Here is a 25,829-nt window from a genome sequence, read left to right on the forward strand (position 1 = left end):
ACTCATACTCCCAAATGTTAGTTTATCTTCTGAAAAGGAAAATTAAAGACTGGTAAGATGACCCAGAGAATAAAGGTACTTGCTATTAAATCTGGTGATCTGATTTCCAATCCCTGGGACTCCCGTGGTATAAGAAAACTGATTCCCCCAGTTATCCTCTGACTTCTACATGTTCACTGTGACAGTCAAGAGTGTTCACGCATGCACATGCGTGCGCACGCGCGCACGCGCACACACACACACAAATAAGCCCAGGATAGCCCACTATGGTAGTGTGAAATGGGCAGTCCCACAGACCACTCATTGCAGAGATTTTTCTTTATAATTTTGTTTTGCAAGTTTTTCAATGAGCAGTTTGGAAACTTCTTCAAATATTTTCGTCAAGAAATAGCTTGAGGCAGAGAATTACATAGTTTGCTTACAGTCCCTAATTACTCACCACGGGGCTGGGACTAGGAAATTCTCACAATCGCCTACCCTGGGACCACTCAGCTTTTAAACAATCCAAAAAGGGACAGAAAAGATCCTTGTTTGTAAAGTTCTTTCTCTCCTGGCCCCTGCAAACAGGATAAAGGTGTGTGCTCCTGGCAGACAGATCAGTAAGGTGAGCGCACAACCGTCAGTAGCAGCTCTGGGTGAACAAATGTCCCCTGCATGGTGGCACGGCCCACCATGCACGCCATACTGTAAGTGGCCATCACTGAAGGCCCACAGCCCTGGAGCAGAGCAGAGCACACAGCGGGATGCTTTATTAAGAACGAAGGTGATGGAATGCAAACACACGATCACATGTTGGCAATATTGAACTGAGGGCCTTCCAGAATTTCTGAAGGGTAACTTAATGGATTTTCACAAAAGGGGCTCTCAAAAGGCAATGTCCCCCATCAAGGTTTTCATAGGCACAGGGTGTAAGATGGCTAATTTATTCATTACACTCTTACTGCTGATCTGTGACAGAGCCTGTGGACATAAATAAGTAGTATAATTAATGACAGTCAAATCAGGACGCCTCACAAAATTTATGCTTGTGCATGTGTGTGAGTGTATGTGTGTATCTGTGTGCATGTGTATGTGTGCATGCAAGAGTTTGTATGTGTCCATGTGTGTGTATATGTGTGTGTGTTCATGCATGCCTTGTGGATATGTGTGTGTATATGTATGTGTAACAGTCCTCAGCACCATGTATCAGCCTCTAGTGCTCTCCACTTTAGTTTTTGAGGCAGAGTCTCTTCCTGAATCCAGTGCTCACTTCCTGGCTAAATTTGGAGGTCAGCGAGCCAAGGGATCCTGTCACTTCTGCTCCACCCTGAGTGGGGACAAATGTGCAGAACATGGCAGTCTCTTTTCTGTTCCATGGGTTCTGGGGACCTGAGTTCAGGTCGTCACGCTTGCTCAGCAGATGCGTCACCACCTCAGAAGGCCATCCTCACCCTTGCCCAGATAAAAGGAAAGGCCGCTTGCACACAAAGCCCACACGGGAAGAGTTCTGCAAGCAGCTGACTTGTGATCACCAAGAGTGTCACCCTGTCCTGTGTGTCATAATCAGAAGTACCGAAGCCTGGGGATTAATGATGAGGAGGCCTTCATATTCTTCCACCCATGGGTTGACCTCAGTGACCCCCGTGGAGGAGCTCAGATGCCTGGATGCCCACTGTGCACCAGACAGTGGCTGTAGACTGCGAGCCTCCGTCCTGAGATGAATGAGCCTGAATCACCCTCTGTGCTTATCTCTGCGAAGCTGGTGACTTTCTTCCAAGGAGTCTTTCTTGCTACTGTTTGTCATGACCTCCTCTTGACGACGAGGCTATTTGTCCTTTAATAGAACCTGGATTGGTCTCTGTCTGTAGCACGCCCTGCTATAGCTACGGCATCTGACTAGTGAGTGTGCGCACACGACGGCAGGACAGTTGGAGAAGTCCCAGCAGGATCCCATGCCTTCTTCTCCCACCTCGTCACTTTCGCCCTTTAGATTATTGACACAGCTTAAAAAGATCTCTGTGCACACAGAATCTAAGAGAATTGAATTGGATGGATCTCTCTGATTTGACTTCGACTTATTCTTCAAAGTCTATGCATTATCTTGAGAAATAGAATTTCCACCCTACGGATTTGGGGGCAAATCTGGAATTTGACATCTTCCCATCCTTTCTTCTGGTAAAGCTATGCCCCCAGAAAAGTTAGTCATTGTGAGGGTGACACTTTTGGGGTGTCTTGTAGCTTAAGTTTTAAAAGCTATTTGAAACATATGCTTGCTTCCTTTACCAGCACAAGTAGATCGGAGGTTCAGCAGGGTTTTAGTGCCAGCTTAAAACCCTGATACATTTGGTTGTGAGCCTCGAGATGACTCCGCGGTTAACAGCACTGGCTGCTCTTCCAAAGGACACAGGAGAATTCTCAGCACCTACATGGCAGCTCATAACTGTTTGTAACTCCGGTTCCAGGGGATCACACAGGCATACGTGCAAACAAAGCACCAATGCACATAAAAAATTTAAAAACCAATATATTTGACGTAGTTCTATAGAAAACAATTCTTTTTTTCTTTCCCTACTTCTGACCCTTGTAACACCTCCATTTTTCTATTTAAGAAACACATCCCAAGAGACACACTTTCCCTCCTTCGAGCTATAGATTGGATTTGTCTAAGTGACTTAAGAAAGTGTCCTGTGTAGTCCACTGCACAGAGGCCTCAGCAAGAATATCACTTACAGACTGCTGTTATTGTTACCTTCAAAAATGAAAGGGACAAAGAGACCGAAAGAAAAACAACTCCTCTGACTTAAACTGTGCTTGGGTTCTGAATGTGTGGATTCTGTTTCCTGAAGCAGAGTGCAGAGAGGCACCATAAATAACGAAAACCACTGTGAACCTGCAGCTAGCACGCATTGATCTTAAACAAGGGTAGTTCTGTCTTTAAAACACTAACCTGTTTATCCTTCTAACATTCAATCTCTTCTAGGAATTCTGGTTGCTTTTGAACTTATAGATTCTTTCCAATTATTCACGGCAAGTGGCCTGCTTCTGCTGGTCTTTCTTTGAATTGAGACGCTCCCTGGGGAAGCCAGAGGGAAGAGAAAGGAAACACACCGGCTCACCACAGTCTAGTCAGTTTACAGTGGGAAGCGAGCAATGGCGACCTGACCTTCAACTACTATGTGTCCCCGAGGACCACATCAGGCTTTTAATTCATGCTCGGGGCTTGTCTAATAAAGGGTTTCATTAGCCCCTCTGTCTTTTACAGCCGAACATGAAGCAACAGCACTGAACATGTCCTGGAGATGCCACAGCCATCTAATTCTGTTCTCAGCTGCTAGATGTGTATCTTCATTGCGCATGTGCACATATGTGTGTTCATGTGCATTCATTTATATATGTGCACACATACGTGTGCATGTATGTGTTCGTGCATGCACGTGCAATGTATGTGTGCTCATGTGTGTATGCACACCTATGTGTATCATGCATATGTATGCAAGTGTTCATGTGCACATGCACACATGTGTGTTCATTATGTGTACATATGTGTGAGTGTTCATGTGTGTGTGTATGCATGTGTGTAAAAGCCATAAGTCAACCTTGGTTGTCTTTTTAAATATCTTTCCACTTTATTTTTTGATGTAGGGCTTCTCACTGAACTTGGAGTTTGCCCATTCATCCCTGCTGGCTAGCCAGCAAGACCCAGGGATCCTCCTGCCTCTGCCTTCCCAATTCTGCTTCCCAATTCCCATGCATGCTAGGGGTTGAAATCACATCCTTATCTGTGATCAGCAAGCACTTTACCCACCAAGCCGTTGCACTAGCTCTCTGCCGACCTTACCATTTGGATACATTTACATTGTGTTCACTGATATTATATCTTTGAGATGGTGATCATGCACACACACACACACACACACACACACATCTACAAGTCTGGCATTATTGTCTGTGGTACTGTCAGTAAATTGTAATGATTGTTCTCATCATTTTGATGATTTTAAGAGAAAAAGTGCTAATGAACCTAGAACAATGTCGTTTCTCCACGACAGAAAATAAATAAAAGGAGTGTAAAGAAGGAACGTGATTTCAGCTAAGCTTATGATGTCAGTAAATGTATGTCAGTGATGACAGAACATCGATCCCATCATGCCCGCAGCCAGGATGCCTCCTTCACTCGGCAGCATAGCTGGAACATTCTAGAAGGAGAAGTGCATTAGCATCTGACTTTAGAAGCAGACATTATTTTTAGGCTGAATTGCCTATATCTAAACAGTTCTGATGGGAAGATAGTGATAGATGAATATTAAAGTTGAGGGCCAGTTCTCCACTAGTGATCTAGATTAGAATCTGTCCACCTCAAGGGAGGTCAGTGACATTCATCAAACATTCTCAGTGTACCTGGAAGTGACAGATCCGACTATAAAAGGATGCGAGTTTTTCACTGGGTGCCTTTCGTAGGAAAGAGAGGACTCTGAAAGTTGCTCACGCGTTTCAGTTTGATACCCTAACACGCCAGCAACGTTCACACAGAGTTATCACTCTGGAGCGTGTACCAGCTTTCCTTAGGCATTCTCAACAGGACACATGTTCACGGGTTCTCTCAGATTTGAGAACCTACCAGCGGTGAGTCATTCAAAGTCACACAGAACAGTACTCCACGTACAAAAGTCACACAGAACAGTACTCCATGTACAAAAGTCGACTCAGAGTGAAATGTGGGTGTAAATCTAGAGCCCCAAAGTACAAAAAAATATTGAAGAAAGCTGGAGAATTCAATTTATTTGAAAATCAGAGAGGCCGTTTCTCACAAAGATAAGCAGTCCCTTGACATAATGACCGAGATTTTCCACTTCTGAGTTTTTATTGGAGAGAACCAGAAGCCTATGCCTCATAGAGATGTTCACAGCACCTGTGTTCGTAACGAGCAGAAACAGGAAACAGTCATGGGAGTGAGTCATCACAGTGAGTTCATAAAGTGAGATATTGCTCAGGACAGGAGGGAGAGCCGCTGCGATGATCAGTCAGTAGACACTGCTGCTGCACACCTGGCAGCCAACTAACAAGGCCAGGGACTCCCTTGTAGGAGGACAGAACACTCTCCACATGTGTGCCATGGTACATGTGCCCACTCACATAAACAGACACAGGTGCATACACACATCACACACAAAATAAATGTAACAAAATGTTGGGGCTGGTAAGATAGTTCAGCAGATAAAGGCACGTACTGTGATCTCCAAGACCACATGGTGGAATCCTCATAGATGCATATAATAAATAAATACATGTAATGAAATGCTAATCATTTAATTAAAAGGAAACTACAGAAAGGAACACAATATTGAGTCGGGTATCAGCTCACAGTTAGCAGCAAGCCAAATGGTCCATGTCAGGAACTGAGACAATTGTTCACCCATACTACAGTAGGAATTGATGTTAGTAGGGAAAGGGATTGAAAGGGTTAAAGCAGTGCCGCCAGGAGCACCAAGGATGAGAGACAGGACCTGAAGCTGGCTGTGAAATAGCCAAGCAGACCTGAGAGGCAAGGCCAGTCAGGACAGGCTGCCTCCTGCGGGCTCTTCCCCCACTGAGAAACACTCTAGGCACTGGGGCTTAGTCCTAGTCCTGTTTTCATGTGCTGCTTCTAATAAAGCTAACTAGAACGAAATAGTTATAAGTAATGACGGCTTCGAAGGGGCCGGACATATTTCAGGGAACAGACCCTGGATCGCACCGCCGATGAGCTCCATGGTCACAGGCTTTGGGAACAAGGGGCTTAGTATAATTAACTGCACCTCAACAACTTGGAGGGCAGAGCAGGCAACAACACCAGCTTGTGATTAAGGGCTCCAGATACCCGAAGTCTCCTGCTGGCAAAGTCAAGGCTGTGCGGTGCACGGTGGGGGCGGGGGCATGAATTCTTCCTAAGTGAGTGGGCAGCATGTGCACAGCTCCGGCCACCTCTGGTTGGGTAAGGGGCATCTTGGGCAGGATCCTGTATGGAGCCATGGTAGGCCAGAGTAATCCAGTCGACAGAGATTACTCAGCCCGTGCTGTATAAAACTCCAAACCAAGGAAATTCACTGGCATTCCCTCCTCTAGGAAACCCTTCCCAGTGCTTGGAAATTTCTTCAACTTTTCACTTTTTCTTTTTTTCTCTCTCTCTTTTCCATAGTAAGTCTTACTAAGCCTGCTTTTGCTTTGCTTGCCCTCATGAGTCCACAGCAAGCTTGGAGCGCCTGCCTCAGGTCCATCTTTGATGGCTGTGAGTGTCTGGCATCTTAGTCCTAGGTCACTGCCCAGAAGGAAAGGTCCCGTTGTTCTCAAAACCCTTACATCAGTCCTGATACATAAAGGAGCTGGTTCCAGGACAGGCTCCAAAAACCACAGAGAAACCCTGTCTCGAAAAACCAAAAAAAAAAAAAAAAAAAAAAAAAAGTCAAACACGGAAGCTGAGATGACCACGTTTACCAACATCCGGAAAAGACAAAGTGTAATGAAAGAAAACGGGCTGGCAGCATCCTGGGCCAGGAGAGAGAGAGCATTGCCTGCAGAGGGCCACGAGGTTTAAAACTTAGAGGCTGCTGACGGTAGCTGAGTCGGTAAAACTTGTCACAAAAACGTGAGCACCCACATAAAAATCAGGCCTGCATTTGTAACACCATGCTGGCCTGGCTGGTGCACGGAACTCTCTGGCCGGCCTGTCCTAGTCCAGGAACCCCATAGGTCCTAGTGAGGAACCCTGTCTCAGAAAACAAGTAGTTAAAAGTCCACATCTGCCTTTAACTCAAGCGCCACTGGATCCAGCGTCCTCTTCTGGGCTCCATGGGCACTGCGTTCACACTCCGGTGCTCGCATCCAACCCGCAGAACTGAGAAAAATAAACACAAAGGTGGATGTCTCCTTGGAGATGACACCTCTCTCTATATGGGCAATTCCAGACAGATTACAGAGCCTTTCCGACCCCCATAGTTTTATATAGAAAACAAGAAGCCTGAACAAAAATGAACATTTTTTTTTACTACTCCCAAATTACCAAAGTCTTTGGCTGTCTTCACATCCAGGACAGCTATTCCTGAGGAATATTTAATCAACCATTTTGGCTCCATTTTATCAGGCTGTGTTAGTGAAACAGAAAGCCCCTATTCATGTTGTTTGACAACATTTCAAGACAGATCTGAGGATGGGAAAACTGAGCATGCAAATGCAGGAGAGAAAGTAGCTCCCTAAATGAAATTTTCCTATAAAAGTTCCCCTGAGGTACCTGTGTGTGCTCAGGGTGTCTGAACGTTTCGGCAGGTCTGTTCCTATCAGCGCGGGCCAGTGGCATCAAAGACACCCGGGTTATTTAGTGGCCCCTTGACCATACCTCTCTGAGCTCGTCATCAGCAAAAGAAGGAACAACAGAGGATGTGTTAAATGGTGGAAATGTTACAGGAACCTTGTGCTGTCCGGGCTACGGTACTGAAATAACTTCAAGGGATTGGCTCCTGCTCAAACAGGAAATCGACCGAGTCAACACTGGACTTGAGATAATGAAGTGATAAAAGGATCAGTGTGCGGAGCGGAGCCTGGAAAGGAGAGGCCGCGCAAGTCCTGGGTCCGTGAGGCTGTTCCTGAAGAGTGTTTTTAATTAAACCTCTCCATCCAGTGCTCACAAAACCTAAATACAACGCTGAATTAGTGCCAGTGGGAACAGCTATAATATAAAAAAAAGCCACAGTAACAAATGGGGTCCACGGAAACTCCTCCATCTTGCCCAGGCCTAGCCTTAGCCCACTTTTCTTTATTGATGGTCCTATTTCAGGTGGTAACAAGACAATTAAAAAAACAAATCCTTTGTGGGAACAGATGAAGAACCAACTGAAAGGAAGGAAAAGAAACAGAAAAATACTGAAAAATAAGCCTGGCAGTTCCCCTGTCCGCCCAGATCTCTCTATGGGATTCTGTGGCAGCTGTAGGGCCTCACCACGTGAACTTGACTTCAAGAGTTGAAGCTTGATAGCAGGACCCAGAATCTAACTGTGTGAACCATTCAGTGAGGATGCAGCTCACGCAGACTGCACTTCAAAGAAGAGTTAAGTCAACCAACCTGAGAGCTCAAAACTGAGTTAGTCAAAAAGCTCCCAGCTCCCACAGGCTAGCTCGGGCTAGCAACGTCACTGATGCCCCTGAAGAATTAATGTGTAGAGTTATTAAAATTAAGGTGTTTGGTGTATTGAGTATGCTATGAAAATACAAACCTTCACACTGAGCAGAAAGGCGGAACATTCTAGACTGTTTGAGACAGTATTGGCAAAAAACCTGGATCCAAAATGAGTGACTACGGTATAGTCAGGACTTGTTGGGTCTGAGTCATGGGGTGGGAAATTGTTTTTCTGTCTTCACCCCCATCCGAAAGAACCTTCTTCTCTGTGTTTGAAGAGGATGTACAATCTTAAGAGAAAACATGAGCTGTTTCTTAGTCCAATGATCTTGGAGGGGCAGCCACTCCCTGTGTGCCTTCACCTAGCAGGGACATTATCAGCACTTCTGAAAACTTGTCTGATCCCTTGAAGGAAGAAGGAAGAGAAAGGAGATGTAAATTTTTTGATGTTGTTGTTTGACAAACCAGCGTTCTGGTAGTGATTTTCCACCCCTAGTCTATCTCAATGCTTAAAATAGCGCCCGGGTTAAAAATATCTGCTGTAATAAAATAAGAAACAGGCAGCTAGCAAATTAGGAAGTAGGTGAGGCTAATTAAAATTAATTCTGAAGACTGTGGAGGGTGCAGCCCTGGTGACTTTTAAAGAAACACCCCTGTCTCAGGCCTTCTGGGGTGTTTCCATGGCTCCCCCGAGGGCCACTTCCGTAGCACCATCCCACATGTAAGCACAGACTCAGCAGTAATGGTTACATGGGTATGTGGTGGGCCAGCCATGTGCAGAGCTATCTCCTTCCGTGACTGGTGACAGCCCATACAAGCACTCCCCTAAAAAGTAAGGTGACCCCAGAGGAGAAGATCGAGGGCTTCATAACCCAGTGAAGAAGCCGAATGTGTGACCCCAACACACCATGCTTCAGGGGGACCCTAGGAAGCTGGCAGAGAAGAGTGAACCATCTCTTCCTCTGCCTTAGGTTGCTGATGGCCAATAAAGACCAAGCACTTCTGCTTGGTAGAGCTGTATTCCCAACGTCTAGACCAAAGAGCAGATCATGTTTTCTGTTTCATTCATTCCATTCCTTCATTCACTTGCTCAGTATATGAGTTCCAGTGGAAAGGGGAGTGCAGTGAGCTACTTTAGCCTATGGCTCTTTCAGAGCTGGCTGATCTGGGCAACACAATAGGCAGGCACAAGGACGGAGGACATTCTAACTTCTAACACGACAGGGTGACAGGATGGTTTTCAAGTCCCAACGGTAATCCCCAGAAACCACTCAGTGCAAATATTCCCCCCGGGAAGTTCCTAGTGTGGGATAGCTTCCCTATCTCTTCCCCAACAGCGGCCCTTTCACGTTTGTGTTACTCCTCCACTTCTAATCTAACACCATTCTCTCTCCTCTCTCTGTCTCTTCCCCTTCCTTGCTCCCTCCATTCTTCCTCTCCTCTCCTTTCAAACATGTTGATAATTTTTGTATGTGTTAGCGTTTATGTTTTGCTATATTGTTATCTGTTATTTTTATATTTTAGTCTCTTTAAAAAGTTTGGTTTTCTTATTTATTTATTTTGAGACAGGATTTCCATACATAGCATTGACTACTCTCAACTCACTGTGTAGCCCAGGCTGACCTTGAGACTCCCAGCATTTCTCCTGTCTTAGCCTCCCCGAGGCTGGGGTTATTGACATGAGCCACCAGACCTAACTTTTAAAGATAAATTTATAATGTAGGGAACTACATTGTCTAGTTATGCACTTTGATATTTATTATTTCAAAGAGGCCTCAATGGAGGGATGGTGTCAACATAAAAACCGTCACCAGATGTCATCAGGATCAGAGTTTTGGTTTTTAGAGATAGAGATTTTCTGTCCTGGAACTTACTCTGTAGACCAGGCTGGTCTCAAACTCACGGAGATCTGCCTGTTTCTGCCTCCCGAGTGCTGGGATTAAAGGCGTGCACCACCACTGCCTGGCCGGGACCAGAGTTTAAACATGGACCATTTTCTTTTCTTTTCTCTTCTTTTCTTTTTTTCTTTTCTTTTCTTTCTCCCCCACTCTTTTCTTGAGATGGAGTTTCTCTAATAGCCCTGGCTGTCCTTAACTCACTATGTAGATCGGGTTGGTCTAGAACTCACAGAGAATCACTTACCTCTGCCTCCTGAGTGCTGAGATTAAAGGTGTGCACCACCATGCCTGACCTAAACATGGGGCACTCCCATAGGAGAGCCCCATGCTAAGGGAGATCACATGTAATCTACGGAGCAGTTGATTCCATAAAGAAGAAAGTATCTGTGTACATATGCATACATGTACACATGTACCAAGACACATGAACATGCAACACATGTACGCACAGACATACATGACTCTTTTAATGATTTGCTCAAACAGAAGTCCAAATGAAATTGTGATATTGATGATCCCTGCTGTAAGATCTGGTCTTCCTGGCAGGCCTGGAGCCAGCCCTAGTCAGATGCTTACACCAGGCTGTCAATGCTCAGGTTGCAGGTTATGAAGAGAGTCCTTGAGAGGTCATGCATGGCTTAGGCTAACAGAGCAATACTGAGCCCTGCGAGTCTCTACACAGAAATTTATGTTCACACAATGTCACTTCTATTCATCCAGACTTGGCTAACTAGAAGTGAGGGTCCATTAACCAAAATGTGAAGCACTGTCCCAGTCAGCCAATCCCTTGAGTGGATGAGTGTTTGTGTGATATAATTTTATTTAAAGTGCTAGATTGTGGCCCTTGTTCTAGAAATTCTACTCCAGTATGTAATAATTTCTTCCATTAATGTGCATACCACTTCCAATGACTCACTCTTATCTATCTATCTATCTACCTATCTATCTATCTATCTATCTATCTATCTATCTATCTATCTATCTATCTATGTGAAACGCTAGGGCCTTGCACATTATAGACAAATGTTCTACCACTGAACTACAATCTTAAAGTGTTAAGATGACTAATTTGTGTGTGTGTGTATTTGCATGTATATGATGGACAGGTGTGTGCACACGCATGTGAGTCCAGAGACTGACATTGGATTGTTTCTTCAATCACATTATATATTGAGGCAGGGTATCTCACTGGAAGCCAGAGCTCTGGGATTCAGCTAATCTAGCTGGTCGGTGTGTTCCGGTGAACCCCAAACTCTCAGAGTAAAGAAGTTGACCAGATGCTGCTCTCAGTCAGCAAGTCCTTCCCCATCTATTCAGTCACCCATTTTAGTGCCACACCTAGGATTTACAGAGAGCTTACCAGCATGCTACAGTCCTCCCCAGAGACAGGAATTGGGGGAAGACCCTGAGTGGCTCTCCCTGGCTGGCAGTGGGCAGAACGCTGATGCAGTGATGGTGCCCAGAGCAGGAAACCACACACAGAAAAGGGAGAAGAGTTTGATTGCCCGTTCCGCCGTTCCACGCTCTGCCTAAAACTGGTACTGATGGTGCCCGCAGGTGTCCAGGTTTAACCACAGATGGTGGTGGTGTGCAAAGCTGCCTTGAAAAGGGGAAGTGGGCTCTGAAAACTCAGGATAGCCTACAGCCGATGAAATAGCTGAGCATAAATTTATTTCACTTAGCATTTGAAAAGCTGTCATCAAGGGAATGCTTTCGTAGCAGAAGCCAGTGTCTCCCTGAGAGGTTGGACACTATGGCAAGATGCATCTGCTCAACAAACTCAAAACTGAACCTCTCTCCTTCCCCGTTAAGCCCACACTCTACTGGTACAAATGGTACCCAATGCCAGGCTAAGAAGCTCAATATCCCTTTTGATTTTATACTCCACTCCCCCTCCTTCCCACATTACATGGCCAGCCATGTTTCTTTTAGCCACTTAGACGCACCCTTCTTCTAAGTTTCATGTCATCTGAGGTCATGCATTAATGGCATATCTCCTTTCCTTGCTGTCTTCCAGCCATCCTGAAAATCCTTCCCGCAGCACCCTAAGGATCATGATGCTCAAGTGGAGTGTCGAGACTGGGAATCAAGTTTAATGTGCGTGTGGCAGGTTGCTCTCCTCCCATGAAGTCTGAGCGCCTTCTTTTGCTGCTGAGTCTGTGCTCCAGCTCTTGTTGCTTGCTGGTTTGTAGGTAGCTCTTTAAGGTTGTTTCAGTGCCAAGGGTTCACCCACTCCCATGAGTCACACTTCATCGCCTGCTTCCATATGTCTGCGTGCAACGGCTATCTCCGTACACAGAGCCAGAGGTTCAGCCTCGATGCTGTTTCTCAACATTCTTGAGAATGTTTCTGAGGCGCACTTCCTACTCGAATGTGAAGATCTATGGTGTTTAACTCAGCATCTCTATCGTGCTGTCTTGAGGGCCAGGGAACTGGTGTTGGTGACCTCTTCACTTCCAGCAATTCTTTGAGGGAATAAAGGCACACTGTCGTTTTGCAGATAAAGAAACAGACCAAGCCAAGTTTGGCACCATATATTCATAATCTTAGCACTGGGGAGGTTAAAGTGGAAGGATTCCTATGAGTTCAAGACCAACCTGGATAGATCAAGTATTGGGTAAGCCCAAACTGCAGGATTAAATCCTTTCTCAACAAAATAACCCAAAATAAACCAATGAAAGAAAATGTATCTTATGAGCCAAGAAGCAGCGAGAGCATTGTAAAATGTTGTCTATTTATGTTTGCTATTCCATCTTCTACTTCATCAATCTTATCATTCTTGCCAACTACATCTTCATTGCTCGTGATTCAGGGATGTCTTTACAGCAAAATCCCTTTCATGTTCTCTGATAAAGGTCTTCATCCCTTTGTAAGAGTTTTCCGACTTACAGGGATATTACAACTCATGTGGTAGCCAAGTGACAATTTTATTTTTCTTAGGAGTGTTTTAAATCCCACCCCTCTATGTTTGTCTTTTGAATAGACATGGAAATAAGTAGGACAACATGAAGAATTATCACAGGAAGGAAACAAGCCTTCATCTGGTGAACCATATCAGGATGTATAATATATACATTCAGATTTGCCCTGTTTTCCTTTATTTCAAAATATATTTAAAGATTTATTTTTATTTTTAAATATATATGATTAAACACGAGTGCTAAAAGTGAACCCAGGTGTTCTATAACAGCTGTGTACACTCTTAATTACTGTGCCATCTCCAGGCCCTCAAATGTATTTAAATAGGCCAATCAAATCTCACCCAACAAAAGGAAAGTATCAAGGGCTATTCAGGACCAGCTTCAGCATCCTTTAACATGTTTGTGAGCAAACTCCACCATCTCCTTGGATAAGGAGAGCAGACAAGATAATGAAGGACACCCCTGGGATGCTGGCAATGAGAACTCAGCTTTTATAAGCTAAAACAGAGAAAGTAAAACTAGTTTATACTTCAGTGGGTGTTTGTTTATTCTGCTTATCTGAAGTTAGAGCCAACCATCATGCGGGTTGAATGACCTTAAATCTCCATGGTTGAGCAGAAGTTAATGGACCATTTGCTGATAGATGAACCCCAGAGAATAAGCCAGCTCTCCAGTTGGTGTGTGTGTGTGTGTGTGTGTGTGAGAGAGAGAGAGAGAGAGAGAGAGAGAGAGAGAGATTATGTTATCTAACTAAAAAAAAATGTTTATGTTGTAGGGAACTATTAATGATGCCTCTAAACAACTCTATATAAATGAAGAATCTAGAAGCTAATGGTTCACTCATTTAATTCAACAACAACAAAATATACTTTAGCATACCTAATGATTACAAATTCCTGGTGTAGAAAGTGGGAATTGGATTTCTCTCTGTTTTGCTCTCTCTCTCTCTCTCTCTCTCTCTCTCTCTCTCTCTCTCACACACACACACACACACACACACACGTGCACACACACACACAGTGTAGCTAGTGACCAGGGTCTCACAGAGGGTGACCGACTGGGGTAGTATCCACAAGCTGCTCTTTGCTATTTTCACTGTGAAGCGGGAAGTCTATATCCGGGGCTGTTTCCTTTATTGCATTGTCTTAACTCCCAAATTCTGTTCTCTGTCTTAACATAGCAAATGTGTGGGACACAGTCCTCACTCCGAGACAGTATGCTCCCTGCAAACTGTGGTGGGAGGAAATTAGCCCATCAGCCCCTTAGGAGTGCCTGATGTCTTAAGGAAACCCAGTGGGCCTTTGAAGTGCAGTGTCTTTCCTGCATTTTAACTTTATCCACTAGAGGGGGTGATGCTCCTCCATCATAAAGGCCATGGAATTACCCAAAGGGAATGGATTTAAACACACACAGCGCCTTTGTTTATTCTGAAACCAGGTTAATTAAATAACAGACTGCAGAGGATGCCAGAATCACCATTGAAAATCACTTTGAAAATACCAGTGACACAAAGACAAGTGTTTATTGTTCCTAATCTACGGTTGTGAAAAGATGAGTAATTTTGTTTTAGCAGGGAGAGGATAATTTACATAAAGTCATACTCTTTACAGCCGTTCCATAAAGAACTGTGCACGTTTTTTTTTTATGTGATTAATTTCAGTTTATTAGAGTTGATGATAAGTTGTCTGGTTTGTTCAGTGAAGAGACAAATTGCCCCCTTATCTCCTTAAAGATCCATTTAAGATATCACGGGAGAATTAAGTAGATTTATAGTTGTGTATAATAGGTATCATACATAAGTGATTTGCATCATATGGCACAGTTGGGTAATGGTGCAAGTGATGGGATTCTCGAAGCTGTTATGACGTCTATAGAAATGTCTTCTTGCATATAGGTGCACAGCTGACACTCTATCAGGGCAGGGACTTTGCTTTAGCAAATTTCAAGTTAACAGGGCAGGCATTTTCATCTTCAAACTTTCCCCCCAAATAGTTTGAATTGCAGAATAGCCAACGCGTCCTGCTTGTTAGAAGACGATCAGAATAATTGATTCAAGACAACCAGTCGCAATGCTAATGAGCTGGCATAGTCATAATTAACTAGTAGGTCAGTTTCTTTAGTTATTGCTGTGAATAAAAAGAAGCCGGATCAAACCACAGAATAATTAGTAGATGAGAAAATGTTATAACTTGTGAAAAGCAAGTCTGTGGCACCCACTGTATTGTTCACAATTCAGGTAATTTTCTCCAAGAAGGTGTGATCCCCCTTGAGTAGCTGCCATAGGTGTTTGGCAGGGTGGTTGAGCCCCCAGCCTTCAGTCTAAGCTTTGATGACCTTGATGCTCAGACCTGCTGCAGGAATGCTGACTCAGCAGGTGGGGGTGGGGTTACAGCATGGGGACTTAAGCTTTCAAAGATCTTACATTGACTAATCTGCATCGCTCACTGGCCATCCATCGCTGCACTCCCTGAGGAGTGAGTTGTACCTGACTAGAATTTCCTCTTTGATGTTGACCCCGCAAGGCAGAGTGTTGTGCAGTCCTTGGGGGCGGAGGAAGGAAAGGATAGTGAATGACTGCAAGTTTTTCCGCAGGAAAGCCTTCTATTGTGTGAGTGGAAGTGAAGCCCTCTGGCACCTGAGCTTGATCAACAAGTCCCGATCACAGTGCAAATGGACACGCTTTGGAAGCCCGGCATTGCTTCTCGGTAATTTGTGCTGCCTGGAGGTCTTCCAAACACAGACCACAAAGGCTTCTAGAAAGGACTTACAGCCTCACAGGATTTTTTTTTTTTGCTATAGACAAAACAAAAATTTACAAACAATAATTCCAAACAGACCAAAGTCCTATAAATAACCATCATGTTCTCATAAACATATTACCATGCAAATGCAGTTACTTAAATCCCAGCAACATATTTGCCTCCTATATACATTAGGACAAATTAAAGGTCACATCTCCAATGGAGTTTTTATAATAACCAAGAAATTGAGTTATATGCACACAAACTAGATGCTTACAACCAAATGTGTGTCATGTATAATTGATCTTACTCTAAGTAGGCTCTTCTGCACATTATGGTTGTTAGCTTACAATAATGTTGTTTAAACAATATAAGAACAGTGTAACACAAAAACCAATCCACTCTTCTTCTCTTAGAATATTTTCATTCAGTGTTCAACAGAGAAGAAACTCCATGACCGCAAAGGACAACAAGGCTTAGGTTACAGGCTAGCAGGAGCAACTTACACATCAAATACTGGGTAGCAGCATAGCCTTCTAAGTTAAGGAAGTCTTGAGCTGGAGGTACACGAGTTCTGCCTATAAGAAACCTAATGGAGAAGGGGTGTGTGTGTGTGTGTGTGTGTTTTATAGACCCATACATATAGACACTGACAAAGTGTGTTTGTTAAAAACAAAATGGAAATCAAGACAATTCTTGAAAACTCAGACATAAAGCTAGAAGTAGTTATTTCACTAACCTCACCAAATTTTATGTGTTTACTCTGAACACATACCATTTTCCCCCCAAAGAGTAGGTGGCCCAAAAGGATCATCTAAAGTTAGTCTGAATAACTAGGGCCACTCTAGTCCACTTAGGCAGACAAGGACAATGTCTTGGGATTTAAAGGAGAGAGAGAAAATGCCTGATTTGGTGTCAAAGTCCAGGTGCCGATACCACACTTGCTGAGGAAGGAGCTAGTGGTGGGGAAAACCCCAGTCATAAAAAAAATACCCTAGAAGCAAACCTAATGGAGGAGGTGAAAGATCTCCATGATGGAAACTTGACCGTGTTGAAGAAAGACATGAGAAGAGAAAAAGACCTCTGCTGCTCCTGGATGGGCAGAAGTGATGCCGTGAAATGACCGTATCACTAAAGGCATCTAAAGATACAGCACAACCTATATCAAAATTCCAGTAATCTTCTTCACAAAACTAGAAAAACCAATCCTACCATTCTTATGGGAGCACAAACTAGCCCAGAAAACCAAAGACTTCTGAGGAGAAAGACCAATGGCAGAGCCATCCCAAGACCTGATTTCAAAATGCACCACAGAACCATAGCAATAAAAACTACAAGGGGCTTGTGCAAACCCGGATAAATATAAGCAGGGACTTAGAAATAAACCTACACAGATACAAACATTCAACCCTAACAAGGTCGTGAGGAAGCATCCAGGGATACTGATCGCTGAACTTAAAACCGGGTACCCACATGTAGAAGAAAGAAACTATACCTCATCCTTCTCCTATACAACTCAATGAAAATTGATCCAAGACTAAGGTAAGAGGTATGACCTAAAATTCTCAAATTCTGAGGGAAAACACTAAAGTATAGGCAAAACTATAAGAAGTATGTAAAAGGAGTCTGATAGTTCAAAAAATAATCACAAGAATTAAAAAGCTATATAGTAAAGGAAATAGCCACTTGGAGAGAGAGGTAGCTTTCAGAACTAGAGAAAATCATATGTCCAACAGGTGACTGTTTACTAGAATATATATAAAGAGCTCAAGAAATTAAATACCGAGAATAACACCAAACAAGTAAGTCAATCGATCAACAGGCAAGCGCATCAAACAGAGGAGTCTCAAGAGAAGAAATACAAAAGGCAACAGATATCTGAAAAATGTTCACTTTGCTTAAACCCCAGTGAAATGCAAATTAAATTAAACCCTCCTCCAGATTCTGCCTCACCGTGGTCAGAGTGGTGACCGCTATTAAGAAAGCAGGTACTATGAATGCTGGTTAGGATGGGGACAGACTCTACCTGGTCACTGCTGATGGGACTATACACTGGTGCAGCCACTAGGAACAGAGCATGGTGTTCCTCAAAACACTAAAAGGAGCAACTTCCTACGAACCAGTTATAGCTCCCCTGTGCATGTGCCCAGAGTGTGTTTCTCCACAGAGAACCCTGCAAGTCTGTGTCTATTGCTGCTTACTCAAAGGGACCAGGGAAGCAGGACTATCCGGGACGTTCATCAATGGAAGACCGGCTAGACAATGTGGTGCTGTACACAGTGATGCTTTATTCAGCTTGAGAGAAAGACATGTCATCTGCTGGAGAGTGGATGGAACTAAGAGCATCATACTCAGGAAAGGGGGCAGACTCGGTGTTGAGTTTCTAAACACGACACTAGAGGCGGAATCCAGATTCTAACCACGCTGATACGGCAAGAAGTGGAACTGGAAATGGTGCTTCATGGGGGGTGGGGGCTCAGTGAAGGGAGAGGGAGACAAGATGGAATAACGGAGGAGAAAGAATAAATGTATTTGCTCATGTGAAAATCTAGGACACACACACATATACATGCACACACCGAGGTGTGAAGGGTCTAAGGAAAACAAGAGCCTGTAATTGGGATGGAGTGAAAATGACAGAGTGTTTTCTCTCATACGACATGTATGGATGTAACAAGGTTTATATATATATATATATATATATATATATATATATATATATATATTTTGGCAATTCTGCCAATACTACTATTATTTGTTTTTTTTTAAACAAATCCCTATAGAATCTGTACAATGTATTCAAATATCACATAAATATGAAATCAGAAGGACACTATTAGCAGGAAGGGATAGATGAGAAGAAGCAGTACGGGGGAGGGCACAGGGGAGACCCTGAGCCAAGTATCATGACATGTAGGTCTGAAAAGGTCATAATGAAATCCAACTAGAATAATTAGTTTTTAAAACTAAAAATAGAAAGAACTAAGTGAAAAAGAAATGAATTCCAGGGCCATTGGTCCCAAGCAAGAAATAGTATTAGGAGGCAGAAGAAGGCAAGGCTGCTGGGGTACCTGAGACTAAGGATTCCCTACTCTGGAGCACATGCCCTGGCCCTGAGCCACAGCGCAGCCTCCACCCATGAAGCGAGTACTGAGCCTTGGGTTAGATCTGTGCCTGAACTCCCAAAGCTCCCTGAATGGGTCTGAAAAGTTGAAGTCCACTATTTTGTATCATTGCCCATTTCATTTTCAAAAGCCTTCAGCTGCTCCACTGGGGCTTACTTTCGGAAGGGTCTGACTTTAGGTTACACAGCGTCTCGCACATCGCCAGGTGTGCAGTTTAGGTGTGCTGCACACATCCTGTGAGGAAGTGACCGGATGTGGTAGTGGTTGTCAGATATAAAACAAAAACCAAAACCAAAAACTTCATTAAATTAGAATTTCAGGAAAACAAAATTAAAAAAATTGTTTCAATTTTTTATCCTACTGGGTTTTGTTTGTTTTGCTTTTTGAGACAGTTTCCCCCGGCAATCCCAGCCAAGCCACCACATCTGGCTGAAACAAACTTTTAGTTTGAAAAATGTTGATGGGGCATGCTTCTACTGAAATTGATATTTGAGCTGTGCAGGAGAGAAAGAGGGAGGACTTTATTTTATTTTGAATAGACTTGTTATGTAGTCGAGCCTGGCCTTGAACTCTCGATTCTCCTCCATCAGCCTTCTTAGCACTGGGATCCCAGGCACCCGCACCAGCACACACACCAGCACGTAACTGTTTTGTTTTACTATGCTTGGTAACTCTGGATTGTTTTTTGTGGCTCTCAACACTTCCAATGTTACTTCCATGATTTTCACAAGACTACAACAGGAACAACAAAAACTCCCTGAGACAACACAAAACAAAAAGTCACCTCACTTTGTCATTAGGCACTGGTTCTCTCCTGTAAATGTAAATTGTATAAAATAAGAACGGAAGAGGAAAGACATTTGAGAGTCGAAGAAGCAGAGGCGGGTGAGGGAATGAATATCAGGGACTGAGTAAGCTACAGGTATCCACAGAGGAGAGGGTGAGAAAGTGGAGGACATACACACACAACTCATACATGCACACACACTCACACTTACACACACTCACACACCCACACACTCATGCCCACACACGCTCACACCCATACACACTCACACACCCACACACGCTCATGCCCACACACGCTCATGCCCACACACGCTCATACACACACTCACACTCATGCACCCACAAACTCATAGACACACATTCACACTCATGCACCCACATACTCACTCACACTCTCTCACACACACTCATACACACATACTCAGACACCCCACACACACTCAGACACCCACATACTCACATATGCTCAGACACACACACTCACAACACACATTCATTCTCTCTCTCCCTCCCTCCCTCCCTCCCTCCCTCCCTCCCTCCCTCCCTCTCTCTCTCTCTCTCTCTCTCTCTCTCTCACACACACACACACACATACACACTCATATATACACTCAGACACCCCCACACACACTCAGACACCCACACACTCACATATACTCAGGTACACACACACACTCGCTCACACACTTGCACACACTCATACACTCACATACGCACACACACTCATACATACACACACGCACATGTATGTGTGAATGTGACCAGGAAATATTAAAAGGTAGAAAGAAAAGAGCAAGAATGAAAACTCGAGAGTGTCAGAGACCAAACAGTATCTGGTGACCCAAGGCTGTCATCCCAGCTGCTTGGAGCTCTGCCTTTGCTCCAGAGTGAGTTCAAGGCCAGCCTGGGCCGTTTATATGACCTTCTCAAGTCTGAAAAGACCTTGTTCAGTAGAACACATGGCTAGCATGCAGCAGGCCTTGTTTTGATCCCCTTGATTTGATCCACAGAGTAGGGCAAAGAAAGAAAAGAAGGTACGAGACTAGGGAAGCAAAAGACAAGAAACCAAAGGGTTCCAGAAATGTAGGACATGACAATTGCCTCCTCTTCCCACCTCTGGGCCCAGGCTGTGCTGCTCTGGGGGCGCAACTGCAGAAGCTGACAGCAGAGACAGTGGAAGGAGGGGCAGCTGAACTCAGGGGAGGTAACAGAGCATCCTGGGGGCACAACTGCAGAAGCTGACAGCAGAGACAGTGGAGGGAGGGGCAGCTGAACTCAGGGGAGGTAACAGAGCATCCTGGGGGCACAACTGCAGAAGCTGCAGCAGAGACAGTGGAGGGAGGAAACTATGTGTTACCAGCCAGCATAGTGAAGGAAAATTCCAGTTAGTAATATGTGTTGGGGGGGTGAACTTTAACAAAACGACCCGATTTTGTAGACCATGACAACTGTAACATGTAAGGAAGACTTTGAAAACCCAACGGCCGTCTTTTGTGCCAGGTCTTTGTGAATTATTCTTGGAAACTTTTTTCCTCCCAAACTAGCCAGAAATGCTCAAAGCATGGGTTTTTAGATGACTCAGAGACGGTTCTTTCTTTTTTCTGTTCTCTTTTCTTCTCCCTTTCCCTCCCTCCTTTCTTTTCGTGCTATCATTACAGGGTCTTGTGTAACCCGACTGGCCTCAAACTAGCTTTAGTAGCTGAGTCTGGCCTTGAACTTCCAGTCCTCTTTCCTCCACCTTTTGAGTGCTCGCCCTACAGACGTCTACCTACTCTGCTGTGTGAATGAAACCCAGGGCTTCCTCCACGCCACACGTGATGACAGTTAATATGGTCATCTTGGCGGAAGGTAGAATCATGTAGAAAAGGAGCCTTTGGTCTGTCTCTGGGGGATTGTCTCAGGTTTGTCTTGATGTGTGCCTCTGCAGATTATCTCAGTTAGGCTAGCTGAGGGAGGAAGACCTACCCTGAGCATGGGTGGGATTCTGTCAGAGCCAGGGTTGTAGATGGGATAAAATGGAGAAACAGGGCTGAGCAGCAGCATTCATTAGGTCCTGCTTCCTGTGGCCAGCCACTTTCTGCTTCCATGGCATCCCTGCCATAATGGATTCCCCTCGGTTATGAGACAGCTCCTTGTCGGGCATTTTTGTCTTAGCAATAACACAAGGACAAGGCCCCTGTCAGCTGAGCTGTGTGTAAGCTGGGTGTTAGACACCACGAGACAGGTGCAGATACCGAACACATGGGTTCACTTGGAAGTCCTGTGTCGCTGCAGGCTGCCTCTGCACGGGCTGCTTTGTGAGCCAGGAGTGGGGTTCCTTGATCCAGCTCCTTACCTGGCTCAGCAAATGGTTGCTCAGACACATAAGTGGGCTGGATTGAAAACCACTTGCGAATGAATATACTGAAAAGAAACCTCCCTCACAACCCCAATTCACACATCCAGGGCTGTGTGTGTGTGTGTGTGTGTGTACAGGGGGCTTACTTAAGAAAGTTTTTGTTTTGAAGAGTCAATGAGTAACAAAGAAAACCTGACATGATGGTCCAAGCTTGTCTTCAATTTAGCTCCAGTGAGAGCCAATGTGCTTTCCCAGGGAAGGCTGCTCAAAGAGCTTCTGGAAAGATCTTGGGTCAGTTTTCCAGGAAGATGCTCTTTCTGTCTTCTGCTTATCACTCATCAAACTTAGGATGAAGAATTAAAATGGGACCAAGGACTTGGGCATGCAGGTGTAGAAGCTGGCTCCTGAGGCCAGCTGGCAGATTCTGTCTCATCACGTTCACTATTATCTCATCAGACACTTTGATGAATACGTATAAAGGAATGTGTATCAAATTTCCACTGGGGGACCTAGAGAACTTCATGTATGATAGCTGATAGGACACCAAAACAAAAGAGAACTAACAAAGACATGTTTAGAAGTTGCCACTGAGAACCCCATGTCTTGCTGACTCTGTCTCCCGCCTGTCTCGAGTATTCCTGTAGGCTAAGGGAGCTTGTCTTATTGGCACTGGTGCAAGAAGAACCTATGGGTTTTATTTCAACTGCTACCAGCAGTACAACATGGCCGTTGAGGACGTGAGTGCCCCTCTAATAGGCTTGCAATGGTTTGAATGTGGGAAGTGATTGTCCTGCTCCGGGAACCGGTTGGAACACGCCTGGTATGTTCTGTTCTGCTCTGCAAATCTGTGAAACAGACAAGTACGATTGCATTCAGAAATGAACCATGTTTGGGTGAGGAAATCCAAACCTATTGCCCATGTGCTGTATTTGAAATATTCTCCTAGAGAAGAGATGGTCCTTGGGCCATGAGAATTAACTTCACAGTGTGTATCACGCATTTGCAGGATGGTTGGAAATCAAACATATTCTCATGAAAGGCAGAGCCAGATGTGACGAATGGATGTTCCAAGGCACTAGATATTCAATATGAAAAATATCTGTTGTCTGAACTTGGAGTCACCGTTTTTAGAGAATTTCCCTAGCCGGAGAAATTCAGGACTTGGCTGGGAAACCTAACCTGTCTCATCCATAGGAAAAAAAGAACCAGAGGATATTCCAGGTCAGGAGACCCCATGACACAGGCAGTGAGCTTACTTTCTCTAAAGTCAAACAAGTTCCGTGTGATGAAATGGACAAAATGTATTTCTGTGGCATTTAAATGCCTTTATTTCTAAAAATCAATAGAAATGAGCTCAGGGTCACAGGAAATAATGGAGGAGAAACTGTATGAACACTTGGGTTATTTAAGGTCTAGGCCCCTTCCAAACCTGGCGACTGGAAATCATGTACGACACGAAGTTATGCCCCGTGTGGACAGTTTTCTTCAGTGGGTCTTATGTCAACATGCTCTGCTGTGCCGGAGTGTGACATTTGATTAATTAATTAATGACAGCCCAGCAGGCTACAGAAGCTCTGAAGACGCCTTTGAACCTTGTCACCCTCTGTTGATGAGGGTGGAGGCACGAAGATCATATACTTAGGTGTCAAGAGGAGTTTATTTCTCTCGAGAATTCATGTTACCTTGGGAATGTGCAGAGGAGGGAGAGTCCACACCTAAGCTTTGGTTACGATTTTATAATGCACCCCTCATATAATTTACACCCCATTAATTAACTTAGACGGTTTTTAATCATTGCTTCTGATGTACTCTATTAAAACATAAAGGGGGTGGTGTGGAAAAGGGGACAACTCTCTAAAGGTGACACACAGGAAGGAAACAGATGTCCCCGATTAGAGCATTGGGAGGGGCGATACAGGGTGGGTCCGGGATGGGGCCTGGGAATTACATCTCCAGGGTTACTGTATTCAAGGATGGAGCCCCTCTGCAGGCATGCTTACACCCCAGAGATACATGTGCCGTGAATTCATACAAACATATGTGATGCATATATATTTATACAGAAGGCCGTGGTTATCTTGTCTGTGATTCCTGATCAAGCTGGACAGCATCACAGGAGTCTCTGCTCAGAAAGCTCCCACCACAGTAAGTGCTCAGACATAACAGGGAGCTGGAGAGAGGGTTCAAAGGTTAAGAGCACCTAGCTCTTGCGGAGGACCCAGGTGCAGTTCTCAGTACCCACATGACAGCTAAAACCCACCTGTAACTTAACTTCCAGGGGATCTGAGGTGCACATCTATGACACCCACACTTAAAACATTTAAAAAAAATCTTAATACTTTTCACGAGGAAGAAGGCTCAGCATGGTGGCTCTGTGGGGAAAGACACTGGCTCCCAGGCCTGATCACCCAAGCTTAATTCCTGGGATCCGAGTGGTAAAAAGAGAGAGCCAACTCTTGTAAATTGTCTTCTGACCTCTGTAATTGTGCTGTGGCAAGAACTTGTACATGAACACACATGCACACACACTTGAATACCCACACACACAAATGAATGGGAAAAAGTGGTTTAAAAACAAGCAGCAACAACAAAACACAAGAAAGAAAAATTTATGTAATCCCTAATGATTTTGAACAAAGTACATGCAATTTTCTATTGAATTCCACATATCCATGATGCAGACTATCTGTCCATGTGGTGTGTGTGTGCGCACGCGCACACGTATTGATTTGATAGCTCATAAATGGTGGGTTTCACATGGCATTTCCAAATGTATAGGTCATTATACTGTGCTCTTAATCCTCCACCCCTCACCAACCTGCCCCACCCTCCTTTCAGGTCACACATTTTTTATCTCTCTCTCCCTTCCCTGGACTCACTCATTCAGATCTCTTCCTTCCTCTTCTGCTTCATGCCCCTTCCCCCGCCATTCATACACACTTGGAGCTAGAGTCTACAAAGGGAAGAAAACGCAACATTTGTTTTCCTGTGTCTGGCTAGCTAGTTAGCTAGCTCCCTTCCCCCCCGCCTCCCCGCCCTCTCTTTCTCCCTCTCTCCATTCGTTCTTCCCTTCCTCCTTCCCTCCCTCCCCTTCTCTCTCTCTCTCTCTCTCTCTCTCTCTCTCTCTCTCTTTCTTTCTTTCTTTCTTTTCTTTCTCTTCCTCCCTTCCTTCCTTCCTCCCTACCTTTTTCCTTCCTTTCTTTTTTCTTTCTCCTCCTCCTCCTTCCTCAATGAATATTTTCTGAACCTAATGATCTACAGTTACACCTATTCTTCTTCAAATCTGTGATTTAATTTGCTTCCCAGTTGAATACACTGTACCATGTCTATGAAGCACATTTTCCTTATCCTTTCATCTGTTTGTGATTCCACGTCCCAAGAGCATATATACGTTATTGTTTTTCCAACAGGACTTTCCTTCTCGGCTCCCTCTCTTCTGTTCTCCATGCTCTGCCCCCAGGCTGTGGATGCCTCATTGTTTACTGGTTTGGCTTCCAGTTTTTTTTTTTTTTTAATGTAGGTAAACCTGCATTTCTATGTACGAAGTTTGAGTCGCACATGCTCAATCTTGCTTCCCTTGATGACAAGTCTTAGGGCTTGTCATGCGGTGATGTGGATGTCTCTCTGTGTGCTGTGAATAGATTTCATTACCCTTGGTTAACAAAGAAGTTGATTTGGCCAATAGTCAGGCAGAATAGAGTCAGGCGGGAAATGCAAGCAGAGATACAGGGAGAAAGAAGGCGGGGATGCCAGCAGCTGCCGAGAAGCAAGATGTGAGGTAACAAGCCACGATAAAATAAAGGATAATAGAAATGGGTTAATTTAAGTTGTAATACCGTGTAAGTAAAAGCCTGAACCAGTGGCCAAGCAGTTTGTAATTAATACTAAGCCT

This window comes from Chionomys nivalis, chromosome 1 (genome assembly GCF_950005125.1).
Source record: "Chionomys nivalis chromosome 1, mChiNiv1.1, whole genome shotgun sequence".
NCBI classification, from domain to species: Eukaryota; Metazoa; Chordata; class Mammalia; order Rodentia; family Cricetidae; genus Chionomys; species Chionomys nivalis.